Genomic DNA, 17,120 nt, shown 5'->3' on the forward strand with positions numbered 1-17,120 from the left:
TAAGCTTACTCCCTGTGGCATTGACCTTGTGGTCATAGACCTCACTCATTGGTTTAATAAGCGGTCACCGAGGACCTGCCCTGTGCCAACACATGGGCGGCAGGCATCGGTGCCCTACCTAGAGAGCATTGGCAAGGCAATAGGGAACCACCTCTGACTCTTAACTCCAGCCCAACCTGGCTGAAGTTGCCGGCTATTAGCTTTGCCCGTGAAGGACCCTGGAGTAAGGATCAGACAGGTTGTTGCTGTCTCCTCGCCACCTCGTGGAAGTGCAAAGGGAAGTCCTTCCCACCTTTCTAGCCATGGCCCCAAGAAGCCTGGTCATTAGGGACATGAACTTTGCATAGGACAAAGCTTCGCTAGTTTTCCCAGCATTTCTCCTGACGTAGCCCAAGAGGTAAATCAGTCCCGGCAGCAGAAGGAACAGCAGGGGAAATAAGTGACTCATCGTTTAGAATCCAAAAAATTTTCACCAACAGATGGCAGGTGGTTTTAATACAACAGTCCTCGCCCTGAAAGTACCTGGGGATCCAGCCAACAGCCGGCAAGCCGGGGCAGTCCTGATGAAGAGATGCACGTGAATATGACTAGGGGCCGGCAGTCACCCCAGAGATCCCGCACAAAACACTCCACAAACAGACTGCAACCAGTCTTGAGGTTTCCATTCCAATTAAAAACCGTGAAGTCTAAGGATAGATCACTATCCCCGTCATGCATCACAGAAGTGGGCACTCCAGGAACTAAACTTCGCTTTCATTCGCTCCTAACCACAATCTCCAGTGGGTTTCTAGAGTCCAATGAAGCCATGCTGCCCCAAGAGGCAAAAAAAAGTCTCTGTTTCCAGTTTTCTAAGGTCTTCCTAAGAGGTTGAGATAAAAAGGTGCACAGTTTCCCGTAGTTTGAGGTGTGTTTTACATGAGCCTTTTAGATGGTAAGATGGTCTATGTTCCTACTTTTAAACAGAAATGCAAAGAAACTAGATGATTCTACTTTAGCCTGAGTTCGGAGTCCGTCTGAGAAACAGGCAGCAACACATGTTTCTGTAATCCACTGAGCAACACCCCGCCATGAAGTGAAAAGTCTGAAGCCCGTTCACCCTCGCTCAGAGCCAGAACCAACCCAGACCCAGCAAAGATCAGAGGCCACCGCGGAGGAGTTGGCAGAACCCACGTGGAGCCGACTTTGGGTGACTCACTAACACACAAGACGGCGACTCACATTGTAAAAATAAAATTGGGTGTTTTGTTTTGCGTCTACACTGGTAATGTGACATTTTCCTTCCCCGATTAGGGCCGTTTCTGGCAGCCCTTTCTGACGTCCATCCGTGTTCCTCTACCTTCAAACCTGTAGAGGAAGCAGCAATGCTCCTGAACAATTTATGCGGAAGATCAAATCTCTGGAGGTATTTTTGGACATGCTTGAATCCTATCCCAGGAGGTTGAACAACTGATGAGACATGCCTGTGGGTACAGTTAAGTAAGACTTGCCTCAAAAGTCTTTTGTGCTCCGGGGAGCACCGTGACTCTGTGTTAGGAGTAGACTTCAGGGGCCGGAGTGGAAGAGCGAACACCATCTATGGCCATAGACAGTAACCAGGGGAGAGATGACATTGACCTGGGCCAGAACAGTAGCCATAGATATCATGAGAGGTGTCAGATTCTGGACACATATCAGTTAAGGGGGTCAAAAGGGCAAGAGAGTTTGACAGGTTGGGGTTTACCCAAGTAGATGTCCCTTGACCATGTCACCACTGTGGATCGTTCCTGCGGAAGCCAAGCAAACAAACATGTCAGCCACAAACAACATGGCGGGCAGGGAAAAACACTGACCAGCAGCACTGTTCGTAGGAAGGAAGTGCATGTGTACTTTGGGATAAAATGGATGGAGAGTCCCAAAGCCATTAATTGCTTTAACTGAGAAGAGATGCAACTAAAAATGTTGTTATTTCATTTAATGTGTAGGTTCAACAAAATCAATTAATAACCATCTGACTCTCAGGATAGATTATTGACCAAGGTTGCTTAGGAAATCCTTGCTCCTAAGTAACATATTGTTTACATCCCCTTTCCTTTCCTGCTGCCTCCATTCCGTTCATTCAGATCCAGCAGCTGATTTGGGATGCATTTTTTCTTCGGGGGTAAATAAAGCCACTGTCCTTTGAACTAATTAACAAAGCTTCCAAATTTCACGATTTTCATGGCCACCTGTTCTTTACAACAAGAAGATTTGTGCGGTAGGACCTTGGTCCTCTCTGTGACCGGCTGAGAACTGCACCTTCTGAGATCTGCCCCCTGATAGAGAGGTAGGGGTCAAGGCTCTGCTCTGGCTGGTGAGAACCACTGATGAACACCCTGGGTCGGCTCGAGCCCCAACCTGCTGTTAACCAGAGTGGCTGGCCACCTGCAGGCAAACTGGGGAAGAGTGGTGGTAACTCTCATTGTCCCAACTGGGAGGTACAGCCTGGAAATCACATGCTGTCCCCAGTCCAGCCCTGCACCTGGCCCTGGGATGCTGCAGTGTCAACCCAGCCCAGACTTTTGTGTACCATGTCTCAAAGCCTCCGGATCTAGACTCTGTAGAGGGCTATTAGTTTCCCCAACCCAGCCTGGCTCTTTGCCTTTTTTTTTTTTTTTTTAAGTTTATTTACTTATTTTGAGAGAGAGAAAGAGAGAAAGTACAAGTAGGGAAGGGCCAGAGAGAGAGAGGGAGAGAGAGAGAATCCCAGGCAGGCTCTGCACTGATAGCACGGAGCCTAATGTGGGGCTTGAATCCACAAACCATGAGATCATGACTTGAGCTGAAACCAAGAGTCATTCACTTAACTGACTGCACCACTCAGGTGCCCTACCTTCTTTTTAAAAAATTTTTAAAAATTTTGAGAGAGAGAATGCATGTTTGAGCATAAGCAGGGGACGGGCAGAGAGAGATGAGAGGGTGTAAGGGATGGTGTGGGTACAGAGGATACAAAGTGGGCTCTGCACTGACAGCAGAGAACCCAATATGGAGCTTGAACTCATGAACCCATGAGATCATGACCTGAGCCAGTCTGACGCTTAACCCATTGAGCCACCCAGGCGCCCAGCTTGCTCTTTGCCTTCTTAATGGAGTTCCCAGAAGGCCCTCATCTTATTCAAATCATCTGTCACAGTTTCATTCAACAAATATATATTAAGAACCTCTATGCCAGGTCCATATTAGGTCTATCAATGACCAGACCAGATCAAAAATCCCTGCCCTTACAGAGGCTACATGTTCATGTGGGGAGACAGAAAAAGAATAAAAATAACAAATAATATAGTGTGATAGAAAGGAATACATGTGATGGAAAACAGAAAACCAGCAAGCTAAGGGGGATCTGGAGACCATGGGGGTGGGTGGTGTGTGTGGAGGATGAGACATCACATGGTGGTCAAGGCAGACTGCATTGACACTAGCATCTGGGCGGAGAGCTTGAAGGAGGTGAGGGGGTGGTGAGATAGGTGGGGGAAGCCTGATCCTGGCAGAGGGGATGCAGAGGTCAGGGGGAGCAAGTACATCCAGCCCCTTAGTACACCCCGGGCAGGGTGGCTGGAGGGAGGGAGGATAGAGCCATCAGACACCGGAGTGGGGAGATAGGTCACACGGGACCTACTGTCATTGGGTATAATAGGAGACCACTGCAGGGCGCTGAGCAGAGGAGTCATACCTGACATGTGTGTTCAAATCAGCGATCTGGCTGCTGTGCTGAAAACAAAGGTAGAAGATGGAAGCCCAGGGAGAAGCTACCATTTCTACGATCCAAGTGAGAGGAGACCAGAGCAGTGGCTTCAACTGTCATGAGAAGCAGGCAGCCTCCGGGGATATCATCCATTTACTATTTTAAAAAGCAGTGCTCACTTTTATTGTAAAAACAGTATTAAAGTAAATGCTAATCCACAACTTGCTTCACCATCATCATCGATCATTTTTCCAGGCAGGAGAGGCTCACTCGTAGAGAATCCATTGTGCTCTGTCCCCAAAACAAAACACATGCCTTTTTTTAAAAATGGAAAACTTAGAAACTATAGAGAAGATTGAAGAGAAAAATAAAAATCATCCACAATCCTTTCAGTCAGACATAATTGTTATTAATTATCTTGGCATATGTTATTTCTTTCTTAATGATTAGATCATTTTGCACATTACAGTCTTGTCAGTAGGCACACGTGCATTTAACATTTGCAGTCCTAATAAACACAGTGGTTTTAGATCTTTTTGTTCCAAATTTCTCCAGTCCTCATAGTTATTTTAAGGCTGAGTAATATTTCAATGTGTTGATGTCCTGTAATTTCTTAAACTATTTCTTTTCTGGGAACATGTCTGGTTTTTAGATTTTGCCATAGAAGTTGATGCCTGAATCTTCATTTATGTAGCTTTGTGCATCCTTTGAATGATTTCTTTAGGACAATTTCCAGAAATAAGATCGGGAGGTCAAATTACGTAAACACAAACAAGCAAACAAACTTGTGGATTTTGCTTTGCCCTTCAAAAGATTAAATAGCCAGCATCTCAAGTCTTAATGCAGCATGGACAGTTTCGAGGCCACTGCTTTTGATAGAATTTTCCTTACTTTTGTTGGTTGAAAATAAAAACAAAGTTTTTTTTTCTAGCTTTGCATGTCTCTTATTGCTATTATATATTAAAATGTTGACATGTCTTTCAACATACTTTCAACTTTAAAGTAAAAAGCCTAAGGTACAATTCATTTGCTGTCATCATCTGGGCCACTCCATTTCAATTAAAGCCAAGGCAAGGGAGGATTGATGGAAGGCTGAGAGATAAATTTCTTCATTCTCAATATTCATATTAATTGATATATGCATTCTACTGGATATAAATATCACTTTTCAAAATGCATGTAGTCAGGAACTGAACTCTATGCATGTTGGATTTCTGTGAATGAAGTCTTAGTTTCATTGAGCCAACAAACTAACCACATACGTGCACTGGACCTGGGGCATAAAGATGAATCAGACAGGTCTTTGCGCTCAAGGAATTTTCAATCTAGTGGGAAGAGTCATGTAAATAAATTTAAAAAAATACCATGTGTGATAAGTATTATACTAGTCTTTTATCTCATTTAGCAATAGTCTGAAACCAACTGCAGGAAAATAGCCCTACTGATTTACAACAAGCAGGCTGGGAAGAGAATATTGGAACGCTCAGCCTCACAGGAGCCTGGTCAAAGCCATGAGCATTCAGTCTGAGGACCCGGGCCACCAAGCCACTGTCTCCTAATGCCTTTTTATTTGGGTTTTAAAAGAAGGCAGGGGAGGTGTGAGAGGCAGATGGAGGCAAAGGCCAGTCTGTGAGTGCAGAGAATCAGTCCACTCTACATTTGCCCCCACTGCCATTTATGCTGGACAGGGGACCACTAAGGAGACACCCCTGGGAATTTCTGAAATGCTCTTGAGCTGGGTTCTGGCTGTCCAGGCTGTACTATGCCGTTCAGATCATTCCCCACTGGGCCAGGCCAGCCAACACATCTGGTACCAACCAGTCTAGCTTCCCCAGTCCCATCCTTTAGAAAGTCAAGGTATTGAGCCACAGACACCTGCTCACGAGCGAAGAAATCAACACACATATTTCACAGTCGACCCTGGAGACCATCCCTTCATTCAGGCAGAGGAGTGTGTCAGATGGGGCAGGACAGGTGCCACAGGGAGAAGGCACTGAGCAAAGGCAGACCAACAGACCAGTGACTCTGCATGGTCGGAAATGCCTCTCAAACTCTTTCGAACACCAAGACTGTGTCCAAGAGCAAACACTGAATAATAGATTTAAATTCTTTTTTAAATAGGCTCCGCACCCAACGTGGAGTCCAACATGGGACTTGAACTCACGACCTTTAGATTAAGACCTGAGCTGAGATCAAGAGTTGGATGCTTAACCGACTGAGCCACCCAGGTGCCCCCGAATAACAGATTTTAAAAGGGGGAACCTCAGCGTCCAAAAGCCTCTAAAGCTTTTTGAAAAGATCTGCTCTGGATCTTCCTAATTAAAATCTCTGGGGTTGAAGCCTGGGTTTAGAACCACGGGTTTAGAATGCCCCCCTGCTCTCCTTCCTCACCTCCCCTAGAGGTTGCTAAGGGTCAGCCCAGCCAAGAACTGCTGGGCAGGGCTAGGTCAGTTCAAGGTCCCTTCCAACACCTGTGGTCTATGAGTCTCTTCCTCCGTCTCACAGGGCCTCTGAACCTGAGGCTGGCTCTCAAATCTCCACTGCGGCTTCCTCCTCACCAGCCCACTTGTGAGGACCCACCTGATTCTGGGGTCAGCCTCAACTTCTGCGGGAAGCCATCTCTCTCTGTCCTGAACATCCCCAGCTCATCACACCTCTCCAGTTTTCACAGAACAAACAGTCCTACATAGAGCACTGTAAAGAGCACAAGATCTGGGCCCCAGAGTCCCATGTTCTACTGATTGGGCCATGCTTTGCCTCAGTCTTCCCACCCACAAATGGAAACACTCGCTTCCCGAGGGGTCGTTGTGAACAATCAGCTGAAGTAGTGTTTACTGAGAATGTCTGACATCTGTAAAAATATGTATAAATATGACTACCCATCTTCTACTGTTGCTCTTTCCCTCTTCATTTGGCCCCCAGACATTTACTGAGCAGCTGCTTTGGGCCAGGGCCTGGGGGTCCGAGAATGAGGATGTGCTCACTGGGCCCCAGGAGCCCCGGTCCAGCGGGGAGAGGCAGATCATACCCAGGGAACTAGAATGTCGTGGGATTAGTGCTACTGTCTAAACAGTGCCTGGCACGCCGTGGGCGCTTGACAAGTGTTTGTGGAATTAATGAATGTGCTAGATGTTATGGGATCACTGATTGAGGATGGGGGAAGGTTCCGGAAAGTAACGTGGGAGCTGAGGCTCAGAAGGCCGAGGAGGAGAGAAGCAGCCAAAGAAGGAGCAATAGCCTAGGAGCTGTGCACAGCGGGCCTCTATTTCCACCCTGCAAGGCCCTTCGACAGCAGCCCTGTGATTCCTTCATCCTCAGGCTGCTCTGGGTGCCCAGCGATCGGGCCCCCACACGTGGCAGGTGCCGACCCCCCCAAAATGAAACTGTTAGAGATCCTGCTTTCAAAACAAAACAACTGCTTAGCATCAAAGGCATAAAACTAACTCGAGTCATATGGGTCATCCAAGCCTTTCGACCAGTTCACGGTGACGAGTCCCCCAGGGAAGCCGTCCCCGGTGAACTTGGCTCCGTTTCACAAAGGCTCCATGTGGCGCTGGCAGACAGAGATGGGTTCAGTTGGTCTGCTTGGTCCCCAGCCACATATTGCAGAACACGTGTCTCCTTACCTTAATCAAGAGAATATACTCTTAGCAGGGAGGGTGTGGAAGCAGGTAGGTTCCTGTTCTCCAAATATTTTACATTTTCACGAAAACAGAAGTCCAGTCTGCGGCTGAGACAGCTACCCTTTAAGTAATCAAATTCCCTGCCGGCCCTTGCTCAGGCCTCTTTCAGGGACTCTGCTTCTGAATGAAAATATTGTGACCTGGGCTCAGAGAATTGACCAAGGCAGAGCTGTAGCCCTGATGACATTGGGGGTCCTCCCCATGGCGGGGGGGGGGGTTGTCCTTGAATATATCCAAGAAGAGAAATGGGGCCTTGGGATCCAGGTGATTTACACATTCTCTGTCTGAAGATGGACACTGGGCAATCTCTCAGTGCCCTTCAGTTCTCTGACTCCACCGCACACCAGGGGTTCGGTCCTTATTACTGGTAACTGGAGATTTTTCTAAAAGCAAGTGTGACTGCCAAGCTGTAAGCATGAACAGACTCCTTTCTGCAAAACGCTCAAATCTGATGTTCAAGTTCAATCATTGCCATCGAGCCCTCTCACGTGGCCAGCTACCCAGACTGAGTGGGACTGTGTTTCTGTGCCATTTGCACCTGGGGCCAGGTGAGTGAGCCAGGCGCACAGACGGCCTGACCAAGCTCCAGAATCTTCAGGGTACAAGTCTTCTCTCTCTCTCTTTGTTTTAATGTTTGTATTTTTTTTTTTTGAGAGAGAGAAAAGAGAGAGAGAGGTAGGGAGGGGCAGAGACACAGACACACAGAATCTGAAGCAGGCTCCAGGCTCCGTGCTGTCATCAGCACAGAGCCTGATGCGGGGCTTGAAACCACAAACTGTGAGATCATGACTTGAGCTGAAGTCGGATGCTTAACCCACTGAGCTACCCAGATGCCCCAAGATACATACAAGTCTTCTCTTATTTAATGCATGGCCTGTGGCAAACTGATGCTATGACAGGGGCGGTGGCTGTACGGGTGGGTGTGTGTAGCACTTGCTGTACAAGGCAGATGACATTTTCTCAGCCAGAGGGAGATCACAGAATTAGGAAATATTTAGTTCAAAATTCATACAGAACGATCTGCTTGAGCACCAGCTTCTTCATCTCTCCTCTCTCCCCTCCTCACCCAATACTATTCAATCTCTACCCTATTAACCTGACTTGACTCTTTATTTTTTATGATTACCTGAATTTTTCTTATTTACGGATTTGTTTGTTAGCTGTTTTCCCAAATCCAGTACAAGGTCTGGGACTTTGCCTGTCTGTGATCTGGTCCCCACTGCCTGGCTGCTAAACATGTACTGAATACACGAATGGATGTCCCAATGTCAAGAGCACACCCCTGGCCCATTGGGGTTTGGCTTCTTGAAAATGGCAACCGGAAGGTACATTGTTTAAGAGGAAGTGGAGTCCCAAGCTTCCGGGGAATATCTTTTGTGTGCCAATACTGCTGACCACCTCAAACAACCAGGGATAACGTGAGCCACGTACGGTTGTTTAAGCTGCTGGGGCAAAATGAGGTGGTGAGTATTGAAGAATGTGTTCCCTGGGGCCAGATCACCTGGGCTCCATCGGAAGCCTCCCACCTGCCAGCCAGGTCGCCGTCTGTGCCTCAGTTTCCCAGGGTTTTTAGTTGGGGTGGTTAGTGTACTAAGCTCCCAGGGTTGTGAGAACTGAGCAGGTTGACCTGTGATGCGCCTAGAATCGACTGTAGCACACGGTGACCCGCCTTGTCAACAGCAAGGAACACGGGTGGAGAGTCTCTCGCCTGAGCTCAAATGCCGTCTTAGAGCCAGAGGGTACTCCGGAGCAGGGCTCTCAGTCCCTCCCCAGCGGTCCGCTGTCCCCCTCGCCAGGTGCCCCCTCGCTGGCCCTTCTGTCACTCCACAGCGCCACCTGGCGGAGGCTAGTCACAGGCCAGGCCACACCCAGTGAGTGAGTCAAAGGGACCCGTGGGCTGGCCGGAAATGTGCGGCAAAGGCCCCCGCGTCTGCAAATCATACTCAAACACCAGCCAGAGCTGAGATCCGTGGAACCCTCGCTGCGAAGGGTCTGTGGGCACAGCGTTTCCTTGAGAAGCAAAAGGAAGAGAAGAACAGCATTTTGCCCAAGGCCTCCCGCCCCTGGCCTGACCCCTCTCTGTGCCACGGCAGAGAACTTACCTTCCGTGGCCGCCGCCGAGCCTGGGGCAAGCTGCCCCCAGACTGGGGACATGGACGGAGGGTGGAACTGACTCGTGTTTCGTGTCTACTAAGACCTTCGCAGGCAGACCCCCCCCACCCCCTCCGATCTCCAAGATGGGGCAGGCATGTGAAGACGAGGCAGGTAGAGATTCAGAAACCAATAGTGACTTTCCAGCACGTGGGTATCTCTGATGCTCAGTGAAGACCAGGACGGAGGTGGCAGAGGCGTGGGTGGGCTCTGAGGGGAGGGGACACCAGTCTCTAATCTGTGTAGGAAGAAACACCATCTTGGCTCCCACCTCCAGCGGTGCTCCCACCGCCAGCCGGGAGCCCCTTGCTGGAGTTCAGAGACCATTTCCATTCTAGTCTGGGTGTCTCTTCATGTTGCAATCGCAGTGATGATGAATGGCATTTAATATCTCCTAATCGATTCCACAATTTCCATGTCTAGGATGATTTCTAGGGCCAAGGTTCACCATGTCTCCCAAGGAGGCTGAAACAGAGAGCATGTATCAGATCTGGAAGAAGGTTCTCTATGGCCAGGCTCCACCGTTGGGCAGCACCCAAGTCCTGTGCAGAAATGCTGGTCATAGGGAAGGAGGGGCAGCGAGGGGGGCAGCTCTTGAGTGAGTAACTGAAAAATATGTGCCTTCAACAGGCAGGAGGCTCCTGCTCCCGAGGGAGTGTGAACCTGGCTTGAAAAAGTCAGGGAGGGTCACACAGAGGAGTGCCCCCTGCAGCCCAGTCTTGAATGATTCAGGCAGAGAAGTAGGTAGGGAACAGCCTCCAGGCAGCGGGAAGGGCATGTGCTGAAGTTTGGAGTCAAGAAAGAGCCTGCCCTGCTGTGAACGGATCGCACAGTGACTGGAGTGTCTTCCGGGGACGGTGTTAGGTGAGGCAATTGTAAAGGACCCTGCAGGTCACACTAAGGAGTGTGGACTGGACCACACTCCGGGCTAAGAAGAGCTTTTCCTTTAAGACAGGAGTGTATTGAGTCTCAGATCCAAAACTGGTTCTGGAAAGGCCTCTTGGTGGTTGCGTGAAGGGCGGCGAACATGGGGTTGGAAGGGCTGAGCTAAGGTTGCGGCAGCATAAAGCATGGCCTCACTCCAAGCCACGAGGCAGTTCCTAAGGTTCTTTATAAAGGGCAGCTGGGGCTTTTGTATTTACAGTCATGCTGGTGGGTCAGCATCACGGTCTTATCACAGCCCAGGTGGCCAGCTTGCACAGAGGAGAGGTGAGGCTTCGGTGGATCAGAACCTTGGCCAGCGACAAGCCCTCCCCTCTCCTTTCCCCCCTCCTCCATCCCCTCACCCCTTCCTTCATCCCCTCTCCCCTCTCCCCTGCCGCCCAGGCTTCTCCACCACCATCCCTAGGGGCAGACTGGCCTGTGGAGATGAGCCTGAGTGCAGCGGTGGCCTCCACCCATTGCCATGGTGGCAGCCATTCTCCCTGGACCTCTGCCTCTGTTCCCACGTTCACAGAAAGGGACACATCTCCCCTACTGCTGATATTACACATAACACAGGCAACGGATACCCTCCATAGTTGTGGTGTGCCAGGCGCGGAAGCACAAGCTTTCTTTATTTTTTTAAATGTTTATTTATTTTTGAGAGGGGGCAGGGGCAGAGAGAGAGAGGGAGACACAGAATCTGAAGCAGGCTCCAGGCTCTGAACTGTCAGCACAGAGCCCGACATGGGGCTTGAACCCACGAACCATAAAATCATGACCTGAGCTGAAGTCAGTTGCTTAGCCGACTGAGCCCCTCAGGCGCCCGGCTGAAGCACAAGCTTTCTGTGGATTCTCTCAACCTCATGACAGTCCTAGCGGCGGGCTCTGGAAGGGTAAGTAAATGCCAGAATGACAGAAGGGTCCTTGCCGAGAGGGGAGAAATGGTGCAGAATCATCTGAACCCTGAAATCCCAAACCAGCTGCTCCGTTTTGATAACAGAGTACATCATGTCAATAAATCTCTTCTTCCTCCCCACCTTTCTCGCCCCTCCACATCCTGCCAGAAATCATGGTGTTTTGTTGTTGTTTTGGAAGACTGCTGATAATGCTCTTTATTACCAAAATATCTGCTGAATATTTATCACACTGAAAGATAAAAGTTCTGCATTAATTGATGGGGTGGCCTGTTTGGGGATTTTCATTTCTACTCAACCTGAGACATGATTCTAATGTTGAATGAGATGGTCTGTGGCTTTTACAGTGTACCTATAAGTTATGCTCCTCAATTCGTGGTTTTAAAAAGACATTAAACTCGGGTGCTTGGGTGGCTCAGTTGATTAAGCAGCCGACTTGGGCTCAGGTTATGATCTCACAGTTTGTGGATTCAAGCCCCACATTGGGCTCTGTGCTGACAGCTCAGAGCTTGGAGCCTGTTTCAGATTCTATCTCCCTCTCTCTCTGCCCCTCCTCCATTCAGTCTCTCTCTCAAAAATAAATAAACATTTTTTTAAAAATAAAAATAAATAAATAAAAAGACATCAAACTCTACAGGCATGCAATGAATTCCTTGCCCCCTAACATCTACCTCCCCCCCACCCCCTGCAAGGAGGCCCTAAAGAATGTCTTGGAAGTGAAGTGGTTCATGCCAAGCACTTACTGCATGGAACAAAATTTGGGGGGCAGATATGAGCTACAGCTAGTCCAACTGGTTGGAGATGAGTCTACATAGGATTCTACTGCTATTGACTTAGGAAGACAACTCAGCTGGCAAAGTTAACTAGGAGCAGAAGGATTCTAAACAACTGCTTTTGTGAACTTACTCATGTACCATTTTAAGAAATGCCTCACGACTCGCCATTAGCAGGTGTTTTCATGGGCAGAGATTTGTGTTGCTAAGTTGGGGAAGAAGAACAGTTCTTTGTTCTTCTATGAAAAGGCCAACAGAAAGTCCAATGATCACGAGGGCCGTAAGGCAGAAAGCTTCCCCGTGTGGTGCCTGAGAGAGGATCTTGAGGTTTGGTCAACACTTGCACATGATCTAGAGGCCAAAGGGTGTCAGTGAGGAAAACAGCCTCAGGGCAAAACTGCACAAGAGTGGGGACCAGAGACGACAGCCCCTGAAGCCGTTGGCCTCCGGCAGCTGTGGCTTCCTCAGCAAGCCATGGATATTTCAGAGATGCGGTTTCCTCTCTGGGCTTGAAGCAGAGTCAGGAACTGCCGAGAAAAAGGTCCCTCAAAGTTCGGCGGCTCTGGCCTCTGAGAGAAAGCAGTATCAGTGGGCCACACACCTCTCCCCGTGTATCAAGATCGGCCTCCATGAGTTACTGGTATACCTGAAGAATTGCCTAGAATGAAGTTAATGAGAGATAGGAGAAACATGCCATCATAAGTACTACCACCTTGCCTGACCCAGGGTGCTCAGAAGACACCCAAACATGCTACAGTATGGCAGAAAGACCCTTGGCCTCAGCCCTGGGAGAACCCCACCCCCACCCCCAGGTCTGATTCACATACCAGCTCAGCAAATGCATGCCCAGAGCCTTTGTGAACCTCCATCTCCTCTACAAGGCAGAGATGATGCCAACACTTACCCTGCCCACCTTCCAGAATGGGTCTGAGGAACAGAAGAGCTAGGAAATGCAGAAGCACTCTATACATGGTAAAAGCCTATGCCCAGGCCAAGTTAGGAGGTTAAGTGTCGCCGTGACCGTACCCATCTGAGCCTCTGCATATGGGCCCCAAAAGGCTTGTGGGACTGGATTTTATACCCAACTGGATCCAAACCCCAGGGTCTCCTGTTTCTTCTTCACCAAATCCCCGTCAGACTAGTGCTTAAAGCTTGGGTGTTGGTGTTAATTTTAGGGTTCCCCAGATACTCATTACAACCGCTAAATCTTTACAGCGCCATCGATGCTGAGAGGTGTGCTCTCCAAAGCAAGCACACAAGGATCCACCACACCTGTGCTAGAAAACGTCCAGTGCTCATAGAATATGGGAATGCAATAGGGGCACGCTGTCCAGACCTAGTTTATAAAACAAAATCTGACCTCCCCTCTCATGATCATCAACCAGAAGGTCAAGGTTTAGAAGGCCCCTGAGCCATTTTCTTTTGGAGAAGAAATAGAAGCCAAGACCAGCTGTCTCAGAAACCAAGGGGAATTGCCAGGCAGCCAGGTGGTCATCAGCCCAAATATAGAAAGAAAACCTTTACCTAGATTCTGCTTGCAGAAGGGATTCACATTTTGCACTTGTAAAACTATTTCCTGGCTGAGAGCTGACCCACATGGCCGTTCCTGCCCACATCGGTAATTGTTAACCATGGGGTACCTGTTCCTCGGGCCCCATCCTTTCTCTGGTTTGCAGCCTGTTAATTGGTTTCCAGTGGTTCTATTGCACCAACTGTACTGAATCCCTCCCTGTGATCTGTTCACTGGCTTCCCTGAGGATGCTTAGGGGGACGGAAGCCCCCAAAGGCATCCCACCCACAAAAACCATCTTTGAAGACGGGGCTTATTTGACTGTTCTTGAAAGATATTTGTGACCACGTGGCAATGGAGCAGAGAGAAGTCAGGGGCAATAAGAGGGAAAGGCAGACAGGTTAACTTGATGGAGAGGCTCTCTGCTTTCTTAAGTCTAATCAAAGCAGGCAAGACCTGTGAGAGCAGAGAGCGGTGTTGGTGTGGATGCCTCACTTGCAGAGAGGCAGGAGAGCTCTACGCTTTTGGCAGGGAAGCCAAAAGTTCTAGAGCATAAGGAGAGTCGCAAAGCAAACTGCCTTCCAACGGTCTAAGGTGCGTGTCCTTACCTGGGGCCAAGCCCAGTGTTCCCATTCTCTGGATGAAGAGACTAGATCAAGGAGGGAGGAGAGACCTGGCTGGTTGGTGGATGCACGTGCACGAGCTCCTCAGACTTCCTGACTCGGTCTAGAGTAGACGGTCTGTCTACTCCTTAGACAAATACCACGTATGCCTTCTCCCCCTAGAGCGCCATGCGGGCTTTTATCTGTTTTATTCACAGCTATATCCCGAGTGCCTTGGAAAATGCCTGGCATATAGAAAGAAATCCGTCTTATCTTTGGAATAAATCGATGCCCTATTTACCTTACGGCTATGTATGCCTTAGGGTGTCATGCATTTGGGGTGTATCAGGCTGTTTTAGGGCCCTAACCTATAAGCGCATTATATGAGAACTTTCTTTACATGCTGATTACAGTCCAGATTCAACAGCCAGATGAGGGACACTGTTATGACCGTCTGGAGTGCCTGCTGTCACAGCCATGTCACAGCGTGCACTATCATCGCTGTGGGGACCGGAGGGAAAGGAGGGCATAGGAAATTGTGAATTGTTCAAAGCCCTTTTAGTTAAAGGGATTCAGTGAAGAGAGAAGAGCTGGCCCATGCGGAACAACGAGGGGGCTCACAGCCTCAAGATCAAGGCCAGGGGAGGAAAGAAAGGGGCTCCAGCATGTGCAGCCGGGAAGGGACAGCTCAGTTCGAGAACACCGAGTAATGAGCCGAGGCCCTGACAGAGTCAAGAGGAAAAGGCCAGTCGGAGACTTTCTTCTGACAGATGATTATAGTAGTTTGGCTTTTATGACATGCGGCCGGATGTCGCTGTGATTGTTCGGTGCCCAGTCTCCGGTGCGCAGTGCACCCCAATTATAACTGTCCCTGTGGGAAAATACAATCTGCATCGTGAAGATCTTTCTAGCTTCTTGTCCAGGGACGTGTTGGGTTGAAAAGCAAGGCCGTCCATGCTTCTACAGACTCCTGGGCACAGCAACAAAGCCCAGGTTTAGCTGAGCGCTTTGGAGGGGAATTAACTTTAGAGGGCAGGACAGTGACCGGGGACAGGTTCTAGGAGCAGGTAGAAGCAGGATCTCACTGGGGGGTGGGCTTTTTGGGTGGGGGTAGGGGGCTGCCAGGCAGCAGGCCTTCAGCGCTCAGCATCTGGATACTGTTCCATCACCCAGAGACCTCCAAATGTTTGGCCTCGGGTAAATCAGCCCCTGGGCACTGAAGGTTTTTTTCAGATCCTGGTCAGTCCAGGACATTCCGATCCACAAACGTCCCCGATCCAGATTCCCCGGGTGAGAAAAGCAAGTGGCATTAAAAGTGCCCCTCCTCTAATCAGCTTTGAAGATATTAAATGAAAGGAGTATGTGTCAAGGTTAACAGGACACCCTTCGTACTCACGTTCACAGCTCAGAACTCGGCCAGCAAGCTTTGGTTTGGGGCACGGTGGGCTCGACCTTCTGGCTGGAGTGCCGGTCCAGGAGTCAAGGGAAGGCCCAGACTCAGAAAGAAGAGAGTGCAGTCAGGAAATCCTTTTGCTGTTTTAGGATATCCATGAGAAACTAGACTGAGAATCATCCCAAAGCATGGCCATATGTTTCAAGTCAACATTTAGGATTTTATTTTGAGGGAATGAAGTTAGGCATCGGCATTCACCTTTCCCTCCATCCCTCAAACTGACACTGAATAATGCAGCGTGCCTTTTCCACAATTGCGGGTAACAGTCTCCTTGGTGTGTATGTCTTTTAGCTGCAGACCTCCTGAGAAGCCCACATGGTGCGCGGTTCCTCCCGGCAACCTGCTCTAACCAAGGTCAGGCGGTCCCCAGAGTGTAGCAAACAAGGGTGCCAAGCACCTCCCCCACCCCATCCCTCTTGCTGGGATCCGGGTAGCCTGTGCACTGGGGACCAGCAGCTTAAAGTCACAGGGAATTTCTAAAAAGTGGGAGAAGGAAGTAGCTTGATATCAGAGGCACAATCTTTACCTTGGTTCTCAAAGGAGAAGACAGGGAAAGAGCATGGGAAGGGCCCACACCTCCTTCTCTACTTTCCTCAGGGCACAGGTGACTTGTGTCATGAAAGTGGCCTTGTCTTGTACAGAATCTCAGGGCAGATTTGGCAGGGGGTGGGGTGGGGGTGGGGGGCGGGGAACAAGACGGACAGCTGAATTTGCTTTCGCCTTGCACCCATCACCGAGAGACTCTGGCCAAGGCATTCTCTAGGACCATAAATAATGGAGTTCCCTTGCCTGTGTTTGCCTCCACATCAGTAGAGGTCTGAGATGACATTCAACAGAAACTAGAAGCTCTTTCATCCTCTGGGTTCTTTACTGTGCTATGTATTGTGCCAACAGTGCTGAACCAAGGTCAACTGATGAGGTTCTGTAATGTCAACGCTGTCTCTAGCTGGCTGTGTGACATTTGGGAAATCTATTTCCTTCTCTGGTTGTCAAGCTTCTTTGGTATCAAATGAGGACAGCTGATTTCTTTGGTCTATTTCAATGATGCTCCACTAATGGGCGGGGGGCCGGGGGGGGGGTGCAGGCAACAGAGGGGGCATTTTCCCTTTTGTCCACTAGATGGCACTGTGCCTCCAACTGCGGCTGGCAGGACCTGGAGTAATCCTGCGGGTATTCGTGTTATTTGCTCAGCAGTTCCACTTGGCCAGCCCAGCAAAGGCAAGGGTGGTAGCCGCTCTTCCAAGACCAAGCAGAGATGGTGCAATTGGACTTTGCAGGTCGAATCAGGGCAGAGCAGGAACTGGACTGGAGCTTATATTTCAAAAAGTAATTTGGTTTTAAAGGGATAAAGCTCTGGTTAAGGCTAGGCAGGCTTGGTAGGTCCTGGACTCTGCACCCCACAGCATCTCATGG

The sequence above is a fragment of the Hyaena hyaena genome, unplaced genomic scaffold (assembly GCF_003009895.1).
Source record: "Hyaena hyaena isolate Hyena2069 unplaced genomic scaffold, ASM300989v1 scaffold_35, whole genome shotgun sequence".
NCBI classification, from domain to species: domain Eukaryota; kingdom Metazoa; phylum Chordata; class Mammalia; order Carnivora; family Hyaenidae; genus Hyaena; species Hyaena hyaena.